Raw genomic sequence first — 16084 nt, forward strand, 5'->3', positions numbered from 1 at the left:
TGAACAGCTGGAGGGAGGGGAGTGTTTTTAGTCACTGTTGGGGATTTAAGCCATGATCAGTATAAACATAGGAAAAAGGAGAGTGTTAGCTTGGGATTTTGGAATTGCACTTTGTACTATTTGGGGATATTTTGATTAGTGACATTTGTCTGACTTTATATTATCAAAAGACATGCATGCATTCAACTGACATGTCAAGTTCCTGGTGTGTGTTTGGTCCTGTGGAGCATGCTTGCATCAGAAGCCTTGGTGTATTCAAGTAAAATGAAGGGGAGCGCTAGATTAGAAGTCAAAGCACCCGAACTCCAAATTCCATCAACAACCACAGAGCAGAAAGGCCCGCCACTTACTAAACATTCACTAGGGATCTGGCAAGTGCTTTATAGAACCTATTTCATTTATTGCCAAAAACATACTCTCTCGTATCTTCCAAGATAGTTAATATCTTATTTGTAAGAAAGGTATGGAATTGGCTACATTTGAAAGAAACAAGAAATTAGATCATAATATTTTAGAGCTAGAAAGGCTTTCAGAGATCATTCACCTGCATTTTCTTCTGTTGCCAAAATGGGTAGACTGAGGCCAAGAAGGGAAGTGACTTTCCCAGAGTCAAATACCCAGTCAGCCACAAAACTGGCACTAAAATCCAGGCCTCTAGAGTCTTAATCATGCATTGAATCATTCAATCACAGATGTATTGAGCACTTACTTGGGAGGCATTGAAGATACACATCTATTAGCAATGGGAAAGAAGCACATGGTATTTACATTAGACAAGGGGGACCAGACATTCCATAACTACATAAATAATCACAATTATGGAAAAGTTATACACGGAGAAGTATTGCTCCAAAACTCTCAGGGTATAGGTGGGGAGCAGTGTTCTTTTAATACCACAATGCCTTCAGGTGAACATTTCCCAAATTCTTTTTCACAGTTCATTAGTTGTACATGATAATCTCAGTAAAGGGCTCTGTGGTCCAATATGTTTGGAGGTGCATGATACCAACCCCCTCTCCAGGAAACTCTTCGTGCATAGGCTCTGAGAAGTCCTTCATTTAAAAAATCTTCTCAACCTTTTTCAACACAGATCGTCCCTCTTGAGACATGCAGAATTCCATGTGATGCAGAGAAGTGAAGTGCCTTTCTGCTCTGTCCTAAGGCAGAAAAAACAATGGAAATGTCATAAACGCACACAGTTCTAATTGCTAAGTCCTTCACTTCTTAGGGCAATTAGCCATAATACTTCCTTCCATCACCATCATAAAGCCCTTCCTCTCCAACATCTACAAAAATGCACGCGTGTTTTATTCAAAACTTCTCCCAGCTCTTACTCTACCTTTTGGAAACTGCTGCTGATGGCCCCATCCATTTCATTGCCATTGGGAAGGAGAGATCCAAGATCACAGGTCTTCAGCTGACAAAAGTCATTCAGGGCCTCACAATAATAGGTCTTATCCTGACATTACTCTGTGCCACTCTCCTGGAACACAGAATCGTGAAGTCTTTTAAGGGGGAGAACCTTCAAGTTCACTTAGCATAACCAGCCCTGACCATAGTACAGAAAGGTAAACTGAGGCCCCTGATGTTAAATGACTTCCCTGTGGACCTCTCCCCTCTGTCAGCCCCAACCCTTGGACTGTCTCATGGGAAGTCATCCTTCCAATGTCAGTCAACATATCTTTTTCCCTGAAGTTTGTATTACATGCACCCCTTTTGTGCTCTCACAGTATTCTATACTTTCTTAAATGTAATCTTTAGCCTGTAAGAAAACTGTGTGTTTATGGCTTATGTCCCTCCTAGAAACTCCGTGAGAAGAAGGTCCATTATCTGTCATGTTCTTGTCATTCCCACAGAGCCTAGCACAGCATGTGGCCCTAGATTCATTTGACTCTCAACATTAATAGAATGAGTTGTAAAATGTCTAAGATCACTTAGTGAAGAACGGCTAAGACAAAAGTATTTTGATTCCCTATTCAGTTTTCTTTTCAATAAACCTTGTTGTCCCTGACTCCTGTGTCCAGATATGAGGAAGGTCTAGGGGCAGAGATTTGCAGAGGAGGTAAGAGAACTTTCATTCTCAAGGAGGTTGATGTTCAATCTCAGCCAGGTTCAATCAAACCCTGCAAAAAACAGAAAGCAGAAACAAACTGGCTTGAAAAGGGATCTGAGCCTAGGGCATGTGTCTCATTCTAGCTAATCAGCATGATCCCCACACAATTATTATATGAACATATGACAAAATTCAGGCCAGCAAGAAGGGAGGAGCAGTTTGCAGAGAGTTTCTGGGCAAGGCTGACTGTACTTCTCAGAGAGCATCTCTAGATATGGGTGAGGAGACATATAGCCCTGGACATTCTGATAGTCAGTTTATGGACAAGAAATGGGGTCAGCTTTAGGATGAAGTCAACATTGAAGAAGGCAAAGCAAATAAACAGGAAGAAACCAGGGCCTTGATGACACCATAGAGTCAGTGAATCAAACCAAACTGAAATCCACCCTACTTCTGAACTTCTAGCCAATATGATTTTCTGTTCCTCACAAAAAAAATCTTCCCTTTTATATGCCAATTCTGTTCTATTCCTTGGCTCATGGCTCCCAAAGTAGTTCTATTTATGTTCAGAGACTTTTAAATGCTTGCTCAAGTACTATTTTTTTCAGTTTCTAGCCCTAATCCCAATTTCAGATGTGTCTGAACAAAATGCATCATGGTGGCATGGGCCAATGGCCATTCCATCCATTTTCATCTTTCTGATCCCTTTCTTACCTCCCCAGAGTCTCTCCCTTCTGCTTCAGTCAACACTAGATGTTCCTGTGAACAGTCATTCATGTAAATAGATGCCTACTTTATTCACTTACTAAAATGTTTCTCTAATAAGTATCTGTCTCCCTGGGTTGAGCCCCCATGGATGTGTGAGACCTCTAAGCTCCAAGAACTTGGCTGGAAAAGAGGCCAAGGGAGAGAAAATAACATGTTTAAAGAGTTCACTGAAGAACATGAACTTTAGTGTTACACAAATCATGATTTTCGTCTTGACCTTGCTACTTAGGTAACCCTGGATAAGTGGCTTCACCTTATGTTTCTCAGTTACCCTGTCTGTAAAATGGGTATTGTGATCTATACTGCAACTTTGTGACTATAAAATGAGCTAATGTAAATTAAGTGATTAGCTGAATTCCAGGCACATTAGAGATATCCAGTGAATGGTAGTTATGATGAACATCTTTCAAATGGTCCCTGCTCCTGGTATTCAAGTCCTTAGGTAATCCCCTCCCCTGGTAACTTACTTCTCGCAAGTAGGGTACAGCAAATATGATAGGATATCGCTTCTATGACTAAGTTATGAAAGGCTGTGACTTGCTGGACTCTCACTACTGCCTTCTCAGCTTGCACACTTTGATGAAGCTGACTGCCGTGGTGTGTTGGAGAAATCCATGTAGCAAGGAGCTGAGGGTGGTCTCAGGCCAACAGCCAGCAAGGAGCTGAGACCTTCAACCCAACAGTCTCTGAAGAACCAAATCCTATCAACAACCAACAGGAGATTCTTCCCCCGTCAAGCCTTGAAATGAGACTACAGCCCCAGCCAAGAGCAAGATTGTGCCCTGTGTGAGACTGAAGCAGGCACCCATCTGTCCACGTCCTGATTGCTGACCCACAGAGATTGTGAAATAATAAACATGTGTTGCTTTAAGCCACAAAGTTTGGGGATAAGTGGTTATGCAGCATAGATAATACAGTAACTGTCAGGCTATTACCACTGTCACTTCTGCTATTTCTGCTGCTGCTGCTGCTGCAACTGTTAACAGCAGAGAAAATAGTGAAAACCTAGCCCCAGGACTGCAGGACAGAATTGAAAAGTTAGCCATCCATAATCTCAGTACTTTTACCAAATCTTCTATTGGTCTTAAGTGTATTCAACATTTCAACATTTGCTTTCTACTCCTTAATATATTCATGATTCTTTTTAAAAGTTTAAAAGTACCTACCCATTAAAGTCATTAATTTCCCCTACCTCCGGTATTCAAATCAGATGGTCATTTTAGGCCCCTAGGTCTTATTCATTTCTAGGCATCCTTCGCCCCTCACATGTTACCTGTCATTCACCTCAAGAAGATGCATCTTGGGGATGGTACCAACCTACCCTTGAAAACTGGCTTTGGTAGCATCACCAGAGACTGAGCCTATTGCCTTCATCTATAAAATGAGGATAAGTTCCCCCATCCTCGGAGTGTTGTTTTGAGCCTACAGTGAGAGAATATTTATCAAGTGTCTGAGCAGTAGTATCAAGAAATGTATCTTTCATTTCAAATATCTCTTATGCACGAATCACAGTATCATGGAACATTATAGATCTTAATCTGCTATAGGAAATTACACTGAGAAATAGCAAAACTATACCAAAAGTGAAAAAGGAAAATAAATGGCTTAAATTCACAAGAAACTTTTTTAGCTTATCCTGGCACTTCATTTCTTCAGGATTTTCAGGATTCCACAAACGTCTATGTGCATTTTTTTTCCTCAGGGGGAAATATATCAGACTCTTTCCTCCTCGGAGGGTCTGGGCTGGCCACACATTGGGATGTTTGAATAAAGCCTGCCCATCCTTTGCTGGGATGTCATGGCCTCAGACTGAATGGCAGTAAAGGAAGATGGAGTAGGATATGGGGACATTGGCCTCAGTAAAGACAACTGACCAATGCATACAAAGCCCAGGGGCCTCTGGAAACTTAGACCATGGTCTGGCAGCTCTTAGGGTTCCAACTCAGTGGGCAGAATAAGTTCAGTTACTTGGGGGTTCCCAAATCCAGGTCAGCCTTCTATGCATGGTGTGACCATGATGAATATTCTTGTTTTCTGGAAAAAAGAGAATGGTAGGAGCTAGGCAGTATTATGTAACATGGTGCTTCTCTATACACAGACAAATCACCTGCAGATCTTGTTAAAATGTAGATTCTGGTTTAGTAGGACTGGAGTGGGCCTGAGACACTTGCACTTCTAAACTGCTTCCAGGATTACAGGTGATGCTGAGTCTCTGATCCACAGATGGCATTTTGAGTAGCGAGGGTATAGGGGGAAAAGCAAAGGCTTCTGAGTCAAGCAAACAGGAGTCTGAGATCTAGTTCAGCCAAGCTGGATGACTTCAGGCAAGTTACTTAACTCCTCTGAACCTATTTCCTCACCTGGACAATGATTTTGTTTATTTCCTAGGGTTGATGTGAGGATCAAAGGGAAAAAATATGCTTGTAAATGCTCAGCAAAGTGTTTTAACAGGACAAGTTGCAGGGAGAGGGAAATTTCTACCACATTCCTCATGCTTGCATCTCTGCCAGCCTCTTGCAGAGTCAGTCTAATTGATCATCCCCAGGACATTTAATTAGCAATGTTCAGGGTTCCGTCCTGCTCCCAAGGGGTAAGAAAATCGGGGTACATTTTTGCCTCCTTGGAGGAAACAAGTCTGTGTGTCTGTGTGTCTACCCCATTTCATGTGTGCCTGTAACCAAGTGAGTAACTCCTGCTACAAGTTACTCCTCTGAAGACTCAGCCACCTCAGTTTTTAAAAAGGGGGTTAAACAGACCAGCCTAGGTTCTTAGCTTCATGCTGCAAGCAGGCTTTTACCAGAGCTCATCACTGGAGACTATTGGGTATTGGTTCAGCTGTTAATCCAGAAGAGTGTTGTCTTCCATATGGATATTTTCCCTTAGGTACGTAGTCTTCTCAGTTGAGAGCCCCCAGGTTGTGTGAGCAGCAGACCAGTCTCTGAGCATTTACTTAATTCCTGATGTAATACATTTCCATTTTTCAAAACCTCACCCTGATCCCTTAATTGTAGCTGCCACCATTCCATCACCACCACTCTCTCGCTTTCATTATCATCATCATCGTCATTATTGTTGTCATTGTCATCATCCCCAGCAAGACCCAAACTCATTTTGTTCAATTCTATTTGAAGTGAAATTACTCGAGTGTCTGTGTTGTGCTGTATGGTGGAGTTCTGTCCTCTGCATCTGTGTGTTGGATGGGCCAAGTCCATTTGAATGTTCTGCGTGCACTGGACATACCGGTACTGAAACCATTCAACTCAGATTGGGACTTGAACCCACGGTCTTTTAATTGAGATCACACACCTGGTCTCAGGACTGAATGAAGCTCAGGTTCTTTTTTTTAATATAAATTTATTTATTTATTTTTGGCTGCGGTGGGTCTTCGTTGCTGCGCGCGGGCTTTCTCTAGTTGTGTTGAGCCGGGGCTACTCTTTGTTGCGGTGCATGGACTTCTCATTGCGGTGGCTTCTCTTTGTCACGGAGAACAGGCTCTAGGCATGCAGGCTTCAGTAGTTGTGGCATACGGACTCTAGAGCACAGGCTCAGTAGTTGTGGCACACGGCCTTAGTTGTTCCACAGCATGTGGGATCTTCCCGGACCAGGGATTGAACCCATGTCCCCTGCATTGGCAGGCAGATTCTTAACCACTGCGCCACCAGGGAAGTCCTGAAGCTCAGGTTCTTGATGTCTCATTGCAGAAAGAATTCAGTGAGAGACAAAGGGATAGGTAAGAAGTGGATTTATTTAGAGAGAAACACACTCCACAGACAGAGTGTGGGCCATCTCAGAAGGCAAGAGGCCCCGAAATATGGCTTGGTTAGCTTTTAGGGGATGGGTAATTTCATAGGCTAATGAGTGGGAGGATTATTCCAATTATTTCTGGGAAGGGGCGGGGATTTCCAGGAATTGGGCCACAGCCCACTTTTTGGCCTTTTATGGTTAGCCTCAGAATTGTCATGGTTCTGGTGGCTGCGTTATTTAGATGCTAATGTATTACAATGAGCATATAATGAGGTCTGCTAGAAGTCGAATCTTCTGCCATCTTGGACTTAGTTGGTTCTAATCAGTTTTTTTCATGTCCTATGGCTATGTCATTCCTTTAAAGGTTGTGCCCTGCCCCCTTCCCTCCTGTTTCAGTACTAGGCAATGGGGATAAAGGCATATCAAGAACTGCTTAACTCAGGGACTGGAGCAATGTTGCATCTCAAATGGAAATTTTCATCAGGGAATCCAGCTTCAGGAAACAATGAGGAAATATGAGGCTGAGGTGCACCTTCATCCTAGTGGCGTCTCCCCTACCTTGGAGCTGGGGTGAGGGAGGGAGGAGAGTGCCAGCCACAGACAGAGGCAGCACCAGAAGATCTGCTCACACTACCAATGGGATTCTTATCTAGTTTGGACATTATCTGAAATTAAAATCATACCTGACTTATGAGGCCCTGGAAGAAGTTCATCGTGCTTTCCCCACCTGAGATTATCTCTGTTTAGTTCCTGTGTGATAAGAAGGGCAGACAGAGGATTCTCAGTCCCCGCCACCTCCCCCCACCCCACCCCTTGCTTTTCTTTCTGGCAGGAAAATAGTCTTCCTCTAGGCCATGGCTTTTGGAGAAAATACTTCCGAGGGTGGATCTCCTAGAAAGAAACTGAAGCACCAGCTTTTGTTTGGAAGAGATCATGTCTGTGTCTGGCCCCAGAGTAGGTGTTCTTCCGTCCTGGTCCCTAAGCCTCACTCAGAGCTAGCATGATGCCTTACTCACAGTGGCTCTATTGGCACTGTGCTCATTATCTACACCCCTGTTTTCTTGTTCAATCTTGCAAAAGCCTATAATAGAGACAGAATTACTAAACTACTAGTCTCATTTTACAGTTGAGGATACTGCATCTCAGACGGTATGGGGAGTTTTTAAACACATACAAACTTGGATTCTAACCCATGTCCTTTGATCTGTCCCAATGCCCTTTTCTCTAGGACCAAATAGTGAATATTTTAGGCTTTGCAGGCCATGAGGTCTCTGTAGCAACTACTCACCTCTGTCTTTACAGCATGAAAACAGCCACAAATAAGGAACAAATGAATGAATATAGCTGTGTTTCAATAATGTCCTGCTGTGTTTACTTATGAAGCAGGCAGCCAGCCCAAGGGCAACAGTTTTGTGACCTCTGTTCTAGAATGCTCTCTGGACTCCCACCTCTGATACCTGGTGATAAGCCAGGCAAACAAACAAACGTTAGTGGCCTCTGAGTTCCCATTCTGTCCAAAACATACCTTATGGCCCAGACCTGGTCCCAGGTCCTAAACCACACAGTGTGGCATTTCTTGTGTTGGATACAGCCCGCATCAATCATCGATCACTACGCCATACCCTTACACTGGGGCATGTCCATCATGGTAGAACAGTCCACATATTCCTTACTTAGCTTCATGGTATGGTCCATCATTTAATTTTAGGACACGTTCTATAATATAAATAGAGACTCTGAAGTCCAGCGAGTTATAAATAGTGGATCCAATATTCGAGCACGGTTTCAGAAAAATACAGACACACTTTTTTCTCCTGGGCAGTTTTCTTATCAACCCTCTGTAAAGGCAAAGAGCAAAATATTAAGTCGTGACTCAGGGACAGCATTTCTGCCATGGGCTGAGATAATGTGACTCAAGTATTTCCTTTCCAGTGGAGACTGGAGAGGAATGGATAGTTAGCATGTCTATTAGACTTTCTCTGTCAAACATCAGATATCGTAAATGAGCCTCTGAGAAGTGCCGTTTCTCATTCGACTCACAATCAAATCCTCTAACAAGGACTTAGAATGCAGATAATCTCTAATGTGGATTAAAGGAAAGCCCATAGACGATGGCCACTATGTGATACAGAAAGGTAGAGACACCATCCTTCAAGAACACTTAAGAACTGATGGTTTAGTGGCTTCCCGAAAACAGAGCCAAACTACTTCAGGGCAAGTAAGAGCAGAACATCCCTCCTTCTTGGGATGTCTTGCCTTGGGGTTGGCAGAGACCATCCTCAAGAGAAATTAGTGGGTGTTAGACTCAAAAAAGAATGACAGTCTAAGAGTTGAACAGGAAGCCCAGTCAAGATGCAGAAGAAGCCCTGGGAAACTGCCTGGAATTAATTTTATTAGTTTTATTATTTATTTTATTTTATTGCTTATGCCCAGTTTCAATGGTATGTGCAAAAGTGGGCCTACTCGCCTAAAGGGCCACTAAAGAAAGAAAATGGATTTGTGTGGTTAATGATATAAACGTAATTAAGACTCTTAATGAGTAAAAACCTACTTGTACTCAAGAAATGTTGGTGAAGGTAGAGCATCACAGCAGTATGTAAGAGTATCTTCACCAACATTTCTCTGAGAGACAATCCTAAGAATCAGAAATCCAGCCATCTCATCACTCATTCACAGATTCATGCATGGATGTTTTTATTCATTTATGCATGTGAGGATTCATCTATTCCTGGATTAATTTGCATAGTAGGCTCCCAAGATATATTTGAATGCATAAGTACATTAATTCATTTATTTATCTGTGTACAACGTCATTTATTCATGTATCCATGCAACTTTGATTCACTCCTTCATTTGTGGGTTCTCAAAAGTATTCATTAATCTGTTCAACAAATTGCTGTTTAAAACTGACCATACCAAAAAAGCACTGAATTAATATATGTATGGAATAAAGATGATTCCCTATCTTCATGGAAAGTACACTTAAGAGAGGAGGAAGAAACATGTGCATACAATGGCTAAATACTAGATCAATTTAAAAATGTGTTGCAAGTAAAGCATTGTGTAAGTTAAAAGCAGGGAGGATTTACTTCCATCTGGGGCAGAGATATGGTGGGTAGGAAGCATATTATTATTTAGGAGAAGTTAACCTTGAAGCTGAAGCATAACAAGTGGACAGAACTTGGACAGAATCAGTGAGGCCAAGGGAACCATATGAGTGCATGCAGTGAGCTGAGAAAACACAACGGGTCCGGAGAAGAATGTGCTGGGGAGCGAGGGGAGGCTCTGTATGGCTGGAGTCCAGGGACTAGAGAAACACTGGACACTAACAGTGAAAGGCAAGAGAGAGTCGGGTCATCAAGGACCTTAAGCGCCAGCTAAGGATTGGGGAGTTGATCCTGTAGGTGGCAGTGAGCTGCTGAAGGATTTTAGAGAGAAATTATACCATCAGAAATGGGCTTAAGGAGATTTCCTTTGGCTGTCATGCATAGAGAGGTGGGGAAAATAGCTAAGAAGTTATTAAGGAGAAACATATGGAGGACCAGGCCTGGAGCTACGAAAGAAGAGAAGATATGTAAGAAAGAGAGAAAGATTTGGAAGATGTTTTGATAGGACTTAGAAAACTGGTTATAGAAAGAAAGAGGGGAAGAATAGGTAGGTGTCTCTGAGGTTTCTAATCAGCGGTGCAGGAGATGGTAATGCCTTCTGGACATGATGAAGGATCAGAGAAAGGGGAGCTGGGATGGGAAGGAAGATGAGGAGATGAAGCTTGGCCTGGGTCTGCTGTGGTTCTCAGGAGGCTGGCAAACACCCTTGAAAGCAGAGGGCGGTAACTTTGGACTCCGCATGAGCCAGCACACCAGAGAGCCCCTTCCTTCTCCCCACCTGCCCCACCAGCCTCAACTCCTCCCACCGCCGACTCTAAGAAGTACAAGCTCCAGGAAGGCATCAAGAAAGGCTACTGGTTACTGGAGGGAGAAGCACAGGGCTGGGAGCAGGGAGGGGACAATTACCCACAAAGTGACTTATCAAGCTCGCCTATTTCTATTGCATCTTCTCAACCTTGGCCTGAGCTAATGAACCTCAGAGAGCAAAGCTGTCTTTTGTTTGTCATTTTGAGGTTTTCTGGTTGATTAAGATCTATGCCAGCAGAGGGTATAACATCACCAGCAATTCTTAGTTCGAGGATCACAGGGCATTGTCATCCCCTCCTGACAAAATGCTGAACTTAATATAAAAATGCTGTCCCATCCACTTTAGAAGAGAGAAATTGTTAAAAGGATTTCTTTTCTTTCTCCTTTTTCCATTTGAATTGTTATTTTTTTCCTCCTCTTATCATTTTCTGCTTTGTTTCACACCCCCTGTAAATCAGGTTTCTTTTAAAAGCAAAAATTGAATTCCTAGGTACAGACAAAAACTACAAATGCATCTCACTCTGAGTGAGGCCAAGGGAAGGAAAAAAGAAAAGAAAAGAAACTCTTAGTGGGTAACACTTTGAGGTTAACTTTTCCTCATCAAACCCTGCTTTTTCTTTTTCCACGCACTGTTCTGTCACCCCCAGCAATGCTAACCCACATCCTTGAAACCCCTAACTCTTGCTGGAGAAAGACTGCAGCCTTCAGAGCTTCGGTCTTACCGGGGAATGTAATTATCTAAACTGGCGTGGATCCAGAATTCAGCTTCGCCATGAAAAGGATTTCTTATGAAAGATTAAGTGGTAACACGTATGTCAACAGCGCTCCCAGCTCTGGAGTAATTCTGAGCAAACAAGAAAATGGCAACAGTTCTTGTTCCCCATCTGGAAACCCTCCCTGGGTCTCTTTCCACCCCAGGTGGCACAGAGCTCTTGATTTTGTTCAGGTGTCTTATCTTGGGAGCCAGGAGACAGGTGAAGGGGACAACGGGTTTATCCACGGTGAGCATTCAGGGAATGGGCGCCAGGGAAGCAGCTGGATGTAGGCAGCCCTCTGAGGCTGGCTGTTTTAGGAACGCTGCACAGGCCACCAGGTCGGCTTAGTCTGGGCCTCCGTCCTGTTTCCCGTAGCCCCGTGTCTTGGCTGGCATGGCAATACTGCCCTCTGCTGGAGAAGCACAGTCATCGCGCCCCACCCGGATCCGATGGCCGAGGACAATGGCTGGGAATATGGTGGGGAGAAGAAAGGCTTGACAGCTAATCAACCTCTAGCGTCAGCTCTTATGTGGATAGTATGTCAAGAGTCCCCATCTCTGATGTCAGCCTTGACCCCGGGATGTAGAATTAGACAGACAGCTCTGCCAAGCCCTTGCTCTGTGACCCTGGGCATCTCACTTTCTGAGATTCAGAGCAAAGGGAAAGTCACCTATATTATGGGGCTATGGTGAATATGAAATGAATAGTCTCTCTTCTGCAAGGGCGGCCATACATCCTAGTTTGCCCAGGATGTAATTATTAATAGCACCCTTTTTCATTCTTTTTCGTTCATTCATTTGGATAGGCTGACAATGTAGTCAGCCTATCCAAAGCACAGGGCACACTGCCAGGTGTAGTAGCTACTCCAGGAATTCTCTTCTTTATTAGGCTGCTGGATTTCTACTGTGAATGCTTATGTCCATTTGTAAAGGGGCAGGTGGCACAGTTTTCTTTTCCTTTCTTTCTACGGGACAAACTGGACACTAGCTTTCCTGCATTCAACTAAGAAAGCAGTACTGCCATGTTAGGAAAAATCAATGATGGAGGGGGTAGGAGACATAGAAAGACAAACCAGACCAACAAATTCTGAGAATGTTCTAAGAAAGCCTCTTCCACTCTGTCCCTGCCTCTTGAAGGGAGGGACCTTCTTTGCGGGACAGTGGCAAGGCCCAAATGCATCAATCAGTATGAAAATGCAGTGCTAGACATCATCTTGTTTTCAGTGGCTACCAGCTATCCACAGTTTGAAAAATATCTAAAAGAAAAAGAAATGCAGAGCTTCCTGGTGGCGCAGTGGTTAAGAATCCGCCTGCCAGTTCAGGGGACACGGGTTCGAACCCTGGTCCGGGAAGATCCCACATGCCGTGGAGCAACTAAGCCCGTGCGCCACAACTACCGAGCCCACGCACCTAGAGCCCGTGCTCCACAACAAGAGAAGCCACCGCACTGAGAAGCCTGCGCACCGCAACGAAGAGTAGCCCCCGCTCGCCGCAACTAGAGAAAGCCCGTGCACAGCAATGAAGACCCAACACAGCCAAAAATAAATAAATAAATTTTTTAAAAAAAGAAATGCAAAATTGCAGCATGTGTAGGCCTATAGCTGTCTAATATGCATTTATTTCTTCCAAGCCTGAGAAATGTGGGGAATTATTGAAATGTCTACCGCTGTGATAGCTCAGATCAGCAACAGTGGTCAAATTTTGTTGCATCAACATCCCTGATAGGAAGCTGGCACCAATGCCAGGGTAGCAGCTGATCTGCTTGTCTATTTACATAAATTTGCACTGGTGTGATGTTAAAAAATAAATGCTGATATTAAGGGAAGTAGTTTTCCCCCAGACAAAGTCATCTCAACAGCAGAGCAGTGAAGAGCACAGGCTCTGGAATCTAGCTGTTGCCTTCAATTTGTGTGACCTTGAATGAGTCATGACCTTGTTCTACTGTGTTTTCTTATCTATAAATGGGAATAATAAGAACACCACCTACTAGAGAGGGTTGGTACAAAGATTGAGTTAATGTATATGAGGGACTTAGAGCGTTGCCTGGCCTATGAAATGCTCAGATATTAGCTACTATTATTATCCCGCAGCCTGTCTTGTCTCCCACCACTAAGCTGTGTAACGTGACCTCTGCTTTCTTCCTTCTGTAAATCATAAAAGTTGGAAATCTGGAGCTGGGAGGGATCTCAGAACATCTAATCAGTCACTTTCAAACTTTTATTTTATTCCTTTTAAAATAACCGTGGAACACTTTTTGAAAATGAAAGCTTATATGGAAACCCAGCAGGGGGGCCATGTAGAATTGTGGTTAAGAAAATGGGCTTTGCCGACAGACAGTTCTGATTTCCAGCCCTGGCAAACTTCCTATTAGCCCTGTGACTCAGGGCAAATGATTTACCTTGGCTTTAAGCCTCCGTTTCATAAAGTATAAAATAGCAATAGTAATTGTAAATATTTCATAAGGTTGTTATGAAGCTAAATGACTTCATACGTATTGAGTGTTTAGTGCAATGCCTGGCACATAAGGAACCAATAATTATGTTAACTCTTGAGATTTTAATATGTGAGATAGATGCAAGCAGAGCCACTCCAGGTGAAGCCGGGCAGAGAACCAGAACCACATGGCGGGCTCCAAGGGAAGCCCTATGACTCTGCAGAACACAATTTAAAAGCTCCTGATTTAAGCCAACATCTGGAAACTAAGTTCCAGAAAGCCCCCAGCCCCTGACCACACCTAACATTAAGCTTCCATCAGTAGATTTTCCCACCCCTAGCCAGGGTTCTAACTCTGCCACTGTCACTTACTGGCTGTATGATTGTCCGTCTTTCCCCTTGGCCGTAAATCCGCAGCCCTGAGATTGTGGATTTGTTTTAAACACTTTTTCCAGGCCCGATTAAGCTGAGCAAAAGTGTGTGGCATCCCCTGGAATTGGCTTCCAATGAGGTGAAAGTGTCCTGAACTTGCACTTCTAACATCTCCTGCTCCTTCCTGAGCCTTCGACAGCTCACTGCCGGAGGGGGAATGAGTCATTTTGTTAAAAATAATTAAAAAAAAACACTACCATCTTCCCTCTCATGGCTTTGTTCACGATCACTGCAGGCTGGCACCGATATGCACTCCAAGCAGCTAGGCGCAGCCAGTGGGCAGCCCAGGAAGCTGGCCTACCCGAAACCGCAGCTTTGTCATCACTTTGCTGAATCTCAGGGGTCCACCTTGGCTGGCTTGTGGGTAGTGTGGGACCATGAATGACATTAGCGTGGGATGGGAGGGATGGCCAGGTTCCAGAAGAGAAGGGCAGTGCCGGACTCAGGAGTCATCTAGTTAGGGGACAAACAGTAAACTTCAGAGCCCACAGAGAGCTGGTCCAATCTCTTCATTTTGCTGAGACCTAGGAATGGAGAGTAATAAGACGACTTAGCTGAGAGTGGAAAAGTAAGACAAGTACTCAGGGCTTCTGTCTATAATAATTATAACTACTGCTGCTACTGGTGCCCTTACTTCTGCCTGCTGTTTCCAGCGCTAGGCTAAATACTTTTTATCAATTGCCTCATTCAGTCCTCAATCCCGTGAGGGAGGTACTGTCATTATTCTCATTATATAGATGAGAAAACTGAAGGTTTGAGAGGTTAAGTTCCTTGCCTGTGCTGCACCAGCTAGTACATGATGAAGAAGTGTATGAAGTAAGTTAATTTTTCAGAGCTTGGATTCCCAAGCACTGAATCATCAGCGTGTGGGTAGTGGGAAGCGTGTTCCTCTGGCTGTGTGTGTGTGTGTGTGTTGAAAGAGCAGGGACCGTGTTTGGTTCGTTGTTGAATCCTCAGTGTTCATCACAGTGCCTCAACAAGAACAGGCACCCTGTAAATATGCTGAGTTCATACATGAAGAGCATGATGGTTTGTTCCTTTGGAGCCTGGGTTTTCCCCCCCTCTAATTGAGGGTGTTAGTGACTGCTATACAAACTTTGGTCAGAAGAACTTCCTCTGGCCATTTTGGGTATCATCTCTCTTCTCTACCCATCAGACACCTGACTTATGCTCAGGCTTGTGAGAGGCAATGCATGTTAGGGCTGAACTGGAAGTTAATGAAGCCATGACAATAGTCTCGGTTCCACTGTGTGACTTTGGAGAAGTCACTCATCTTCTCTGAATCTCGATTCACTCAGCTGGAAGGAAACCGGATGGTTTCCAAGGACCTCATGCAACAAGAGCCTCGTCTAGTCCGGGTGTAGAGTGAGGTTTCTCAACTCAGCATGACGGGCATTTTGAGCTGGATCATTCTCTGTCGTGGGGACCTGTCCCGTGCATTTCAAGAAGCTTAGCAACATCCTTGGCCTCTACCCACCAGATGCCAGTAGCTCTTCCCCAGCCAGACATTGCTAAGTGTCTCCCAGGGTGAGAAGAAGCAAAACCCCTGGTGTGAAGTAACTCAGGCTCTGCCCTGGCTTTGACATCACCTATCTCAATGTCCTTCGGGGAGTCCCTTGTCCTCTCTGGGCCTGACCCCTCACCTACAAAAAGAGAGTATTGTCCTATTTCTCCAGAAGATGGAGCCATGAATGTGCTCCAGCTGTGATCCCCTCCTACCTGCACTGTGGGTGGAGGTAACAATCAGCTGAGAGAATTTGGTACTAAGTGCTTTGATGCAGGCATGCGACTACCAGAATCCATTGCGTAGAGAGAGAATTATGTTAGCTGGGTTTATGAAACCTCACAATTGTGTTTGCAACACAAGGAAAATCATGTCAGCCCCATTTCAAACCTTCCACCAGCCTCTGATGCCCACACTCCAAGATCCTATCATATTCCGGTTTTTCATGATCTGACTCCTAACTCCCCAGTTCTTCCCCTACT

The 16084-nt window shown here is 44.0% G+C and overlaps 1 long non-coding RNA gene across 1 annotated transcript; it reads right to left on the reverse strand.

Moving 5' to 3' along the window:
* Positions 1 to 358: 358 nt before the first annotated feature.
* Positions 359 to 14193, reverse strand: LOC132523404 (uncharacterized). Its single transcript, XR_009541513.1, has 4 exons — positions 14039 to 14193; positions 1998 to 2123; positions 1340 to 1483; positions 359 to 1157 (listed from the first exon to the last, which is right to left on the reverse strand). It is a non-coding gene; the product is annotated as an uncharacterized LOC132523404 (long non-coding RNA).
* Between the last annotated feature and the right edge of the window lie 1891 nt (positions 14194 to 16084).

Source organism: Lagenorhynchus albirostris, chromosome 7 (genome assembly GCF_949774975.1).
Source record: "Lagenorhynchus albirostris chromosome 7, mLagAlb1.1, whole genome shotgun sequence".
Classification (NCBI taxonomy): domain Eukaryota; kingdom Metazoa; phylum Chordata; class Mammalia; order Artiodactyla; family Delphinidae; genus Lagenorhynchus; species Lagenorhynchus albirostris.